We start from the raw sequence: 6,000 nt of genomic DNA, 5'->3' as shown, positions 1-6,000 counted from the left end.
ATGCTGCTACATACCTCTTTGCAGGTGAACCTGCCCGCTGTCCCCTGATCTGAAGTTTACCTCACTCCTCAGATGGCCGAGAACAGCAACATGATCTTAACTACTCCGGTTAAAATCATACAGAAACTCAGGTAGATTCTTCTTCAAATTCTCCCTGAGAAGGAACAACACACTCCGGTGCTGTTTTAAAATAACAAACTTTTGATTGAAGTTATAAAAACTAAGTAAAATCACCACAGTCCTCTCACACATCCTATCTATTAGTTGGGTGCAAGAGAATGACTGGGTGTGACGTAGAGGGGAGGAGCTATATAGCAGCTCTGCTGGGTGATCCTCTTGCACTTCCTGTTGGGGAGGAGTTAATATCCCAGAAGTAATGATGACCCGTGGACTGACCACACTTAACAGGAGAAAGACACATCTTTTAAAAAAAGATTCAAATTATACTTTTATGCAGACAAAAGTTATTTGGATCAATAATTTATATCCCTTCTTTTCGGAGCTGCAGTTTCTGTAAAACTACTTCATAGACTTGCTTTGTGATCACACTGGGTACAGAAGCCAACAGCTCCATGTAGAACTAGACATACAAGAAAATGTATTAATTGTGCAGACTTAAAAATAAATGAGATCTAGAGAATTCATCATGCGGATACTTGTGATTCTTCATATATATCTAAAACACGAAAGGCAAGATTACGAGTGGTGTGCTAACTGTTATCAGGTTTATCGTGGCTGTATGCACGCATCAGATAGAAGTGCTCGTATTACAAGTTGAAAGTAAATGCGAATGCGTGAGCACAATCGCGTTTACTCTAGAATGATTACCGCAACCTCAAAGCTGTGGTTAACTGTTATGCAAGAGAAAAAAGTGTCACAAAACACACCAAAAATACATTTAAGGAGCCCTTTGCAGTCAGGTAGATAAAAACATGTTAAAGCATATTTATACAATATTCATATTGTTTAACTATGTATTTACTGTAAATATTTCATATTCCAATTTTCTGCACATAGAGTATGCTCTATGTATTTTTATATAGATATTCATATACATATATATATATATATATATATATATAATCATTATATAGGTATAGATATACAGTATATTAAAAAGAAAACACATCAGATATATATAGAAAAATGTTTTTACGAATAAATAGAACATATTCTGCAATATTAAGAACATTGGAATGTGAAATATTAATAGTTTCATGTCAGGCTAGCACTCTTGAGAAAATGCGATCGGGTTTGTGAGCTTGACTTCTATGGGAAAATACGTCAACGGTGCCACAATATTCGAACTTCAGCTTTTTGCTCTTGTCGGGTTACCACTTGTGCAAACACTTTTTACTTTCAATTTGTAATACGCTTACTACCTGACGCACGCAAAAAACTAACTTCTAGAGCAGTTAACACAGGAGTGATGAATAGCGATCCCCTCGTAATCTAGCCCATAGTTCTTGTTCCAGAAAGGATATGTTTTTAATTTCAAATTGCTTAATTAAAGGGACATAATACCCATATGCTAAATCACTTGAAAGTGATGCATCTCTATGTAAAAAAGAAAGATATTTACCTCACAACTTCCTCAGCTCACCAGAAAAAGTTCTGCGTAAAAAGTTATCTTCCAGTTACTGCCCAGCTGCAGGTAAAAAAAATAACAAAAGGAATAAATGAACAGCAGCCATTCAGCATCAGCAGTGCTGAGGTCATGAACTCTTTTACTGTGATTAAGAAGAAAAAAAAATATATAGAAGCTAAAAAATGTTGACAGTTTTTCACCACTAGAGGGCGTTAGTTCATGTGTTTCATATAAATAACATTGAGCTCAGGCACGTGAAGCTCCTAGGAGCAAGCACTGATAGGCTAAAAATGCAAGTCTGTCAAAAGAACTGAAATAAGGGGGCAGTTTGCAGAGCCATAGATACAAGGTAATCACAGAGGTAAAAAGTGTATTTATATAACTGTGTTGGTTATGCAAAATTGGGGAATGGATAATAAAGGGATTATCTACCTTTTTAAACAGCAAAAATTCTGGTGTTTACTGTCCCTTTAATGACTCTATTATTAAAACCTATTAAAACCTGGTAAATTTCCTGAGTCATTAGACTTTTACAGGCCCATTTCACTTTTAAATATTGACTACAAATGATTTTCAAAGTTATAGCTAAAAGGATTCCCCTTGCTATGAGTAAAATTATGATAATGACCAAACTGGTTTTCTGAAAGGGAGGACTTCATGTACTAACATAAGAAAAGTTAAGCTTATTTTATCACATTTTTTGTATGGAAAAAAATTAAAATATATATAAAAAGATATATATTGCAATCAATTCATTAGACGCTCATAAGACCATTTGTTTACAGCTTTTGAAAAATTTAGCTTTACTTGAAGTGTATTGGAAGCAGTAAAGTTAATATATAGGAAATCAACAGCGGCTTTGATTATTAATAATTCAAGAAGAAAATCATTATCATGGCTGGTGGTAGCAATTAGCGGTTATAAAATTAATTTGAGATCAGGTCTCTGGTTAATTTTATAAATGTGCCCCAAATGCCCCCCAAAATATAGTGGTGTAAACTTTTTAAAAAAATGTAGCATTTTTATTTTTTAATATAATAACTGCACTATGCAGTATTTTGGGGGTATAGTTAGAAGGAGTGGGGTGTTAGAAGAAAAACTGCACTGAAAAGTGCCTTTACATTGTGGTCTATGGGAACGGTGTGTTCCCAGTAAATATAGATGTATATAATCGCGTTCACATTGCTGTCAACCTGTAATCCCAGCCCACATTAGCGTTCGCTGGTATTACTCAGTGGAGCGCAAATATCGCTTTCAAAAGAGCAATATTTAGCGTTCCACTTGTAAACTGGCCCATAAAGTTTTAAAATGTACTGAAATATATTGCAAGAATAAATATTTTGAGAGATCCTATACTTGCATTGTATAAAATATGTAAAATACTCTAAAATGAATTTGCAGTATATCACTATCTTACTATAACTTGGAACCCAGATTTTTCTAAAGGATGTCTCTTAGAGGTCTTTAAATTTTGGTGAGATCTGGGCTTAGAGAGGGTGGAACAATTAATAGATACAAACAATAAATCAGTGGTTTCATTTGAACAATTGAAAAATGAATATTTATTAGAAAGTAAATACTTTTATGCTTATCTACAAAAAACATAATTTATGCTTACCTGATAAATGTATTTCTCTTGTGGTGTATCCAGTCCACGGATCATCCATTACTTGTGGGATATTCTCATTCCCAACAGGAAGCTGCAAGAGGATCACCCACAGCAGAGCTGTCTATATAGCTCCTCCCCTCACTACCATATCCAGTCATTCGACCGAAAACAAGCAGAGAAAGGAGAAACCATAGGGTGCAGTGGTGACTGTAGTTTAAAATTAAAAAATACCTGCCTTAAAATGACAGGGCGGGCCGTGGACTGGATACACCACAAGAGAAATAAATTTATCAGGTAAGCATAAATTATGTTTTCTCTTGTAAGGTGTATCCAGTCCACGGATCATCCATTACTTGTGGGATACCAATACCAAAGCTAAAGTACACGGATGAAGGGAGGGACAAGGCAGGTACTTAAACGGAAGGTACCACTGCCTGTAAAACCTTTCTCCCAAAAATAGCCTCAGAAGAAGCAAAAGTATCAAATTTGTAGAATTTTGAAAAAGTATGAAGCGAGGACCAAGTCGCCGCCTTGCAAATCTGTTCAACAGAAGCCTCATTTTTAAAGGCCCATGTGGAAGCCACAGCTCTAGTAGAATGAGCTGTAATCCTTTCTGGAGGCTGCTGGCCAGCAGTCTCATAGGCTAAGCGGATTATGCTTCTTAGCCAAAAGAAAGAGAGGTTACCGAAGCCTTTTGACCTCTCCTCTGTCCAAAGTAGACAACAAACAAAGCAGATGTTTGACGAAAATCTTTAGTAGCTTGTAAGTAAAACTTTAAAGCACGAACCACGTCCAGATTGTGTAATAGACGCTCCTTCTTTGAAGAAGGATTAGGACACAAAGATGGAACAACAATCTCTTGATTGATATTCTTATTAGATACCACCTTATCTGCATGGAAGATCAGATAAAGAGAATCACATTGTAAGGCAGATAACTCGGAAACTCTACGAGCCGAGGAACTAGCTACCAAAAAAAGAACTTTCCAAGATAAAAGTTTGATATCTATGGAATGAAGAGGTTCAAACGGAACCCCCTGAAGAACTTTAAGAACCAAATTTAAGCTCCAAGGTGGAGCAACAGGTTTAAACACAGGCTTGATTCTAACTAAAGCCTGACAAAATGCCTGAACGTCTGGGGCATCCGCCAGACGCTTGTGCAAAAGAATAGATAGCGCAGAAATCTGTCCCTTTAAGGAACTAGCTGACAATCCTTTCTCCAATCCTTCTTGGAGAAAAGATAATATCCTGGGAATCCTGACCTTACTCCACGAGTAGCCCTTAGATTCACACCAATAAAGATATTGACGCCATATTTTATGATAGATTTTCCTGGTGACAGGCTTCCGTGCCTGAATCAAGGTATCAATGACTGACTTGGAGAAACCACGCTTTGATAAAATCAAGCGTTCAATCTCCAGGCAGTCAGCCTTAGAGAAATTAGATTTGGATGGTTGAAAGGACCTTGAAGTAGAAGGTCCTGTCTCAGCGGCAGAGTCCATGGTGGAAAGGATGACAGGTCCACCAGATCTGCATACCAAGTCCTGCGTGGCCACGCAGGCGCTATCAAGATCACCGATGCTCTCTCCTGCTTGACTTTGGCAATCAGACGAGGGAGCAGAGGAAAAGGTGGAAACACATAAGCCAGGTTGAAGGACCAAGGTGCTGCTAGAGCATCTATCAGCGTTGCCTTGGGGTCCCTGGACCAGGATCCGTAACAAGGAAGCTTGGCATTCTGGCGAGACGCCATGAGATCCAGTTCTGGTTCACCCCAACGAAGAACCAATTGTGCAAACACCTCCGGATGGAGTTCCCACTCCCCCGGATGAAAAGTCTGACGACTTAGAAAATCTGCCTCCCAGTGCTCTACACCTGGGATATGGATAGCTGATAGGTGGCAAGAGAGAATCTCTGCCCAGCGAATTATCTTTGAGACTTCTAACATCGCTAGGGAACTCCTTGTTCCCCCTTGATGGTTGATGTAAGCCACAGTCGTGATGTTGTCCGACTAAAATCTGATGAACCTCATCGTCGCTAGATGAGGCAAAGCCTGAAGAGCATTGAATATCGCTCTTAGTTCCAGAATGTTTATTGGAAGGAGTGACTCCTCCTGAGTCCACGATCCCTGAGCCTTCAGGGAGTTCCAGACTGCACCCCAACCTAGAAGGCTGGCATCTGTCGTTACAATTGTCCAATCTGGCCTGCGAAAGGTCATAGCTTTGGACAGATGGACCCGAGATAGCCACCAGAGAAGAGAATCCCTGGTCTCTTGGTCCAGATTCAGTAAAGGGGACAAATCTGTGTAATCCCCATTCCACTGACTGAGCATGCATAGTTGCAGCAGTCTGAGATGTAGGCTTGCAAACGGCACTATGTCCATTGCCGCTACCATTAAGCCTATTACTTCCATGCACAGAGCCACCGAAGGGCGAGGAATGGAATAAAGAACACGGCAGGAATTTAGAAGTTTTGATAACCTGGACTCCGTCAGGTAAATTTTCATTTCTACAGAATCTATCAGAGTCCCTAGGAAGGAAACTCTTGTGAGGGGGGATAGAGAACTCTTTTTCTCGTTCACCTTCCACCCATGCGACCTCAGAAATGCCAACACTATGTCCGTATGAGACTTGGCAATTTGGAAGTTTGACGCCTGAATCAGGATGTCGTCTAAATAAGGGGCCACTGCTATGCCCCGTGGCCTTAGGACCGCCATGTATTGACCCTCCTGGATCATAGGTAGGATGGTACGAATAGTCTCCATCTTGAATGATGGAACTCTGAGGAATTTGTTTAAGATCTTTAGA

Source organism: Bombina bombina, chromosome 5 (genome assembly GCF_027579735.1).
Source record: "Bombina bombina isolate aBomBom1 chromosome 5, aBomBom1.pri, whole genome shotgun sequence".
Lineage (NCBI taxonomy): Eukaryota > Metazoa > Chordata > Amphibia > Anura > Bombinatoridae > Bombina > Bombina bombina.
The sequence above is the reverse complement of the archived record's forward strand: the minus strand, read 5'-3'. Positions refer to the sequence as shown.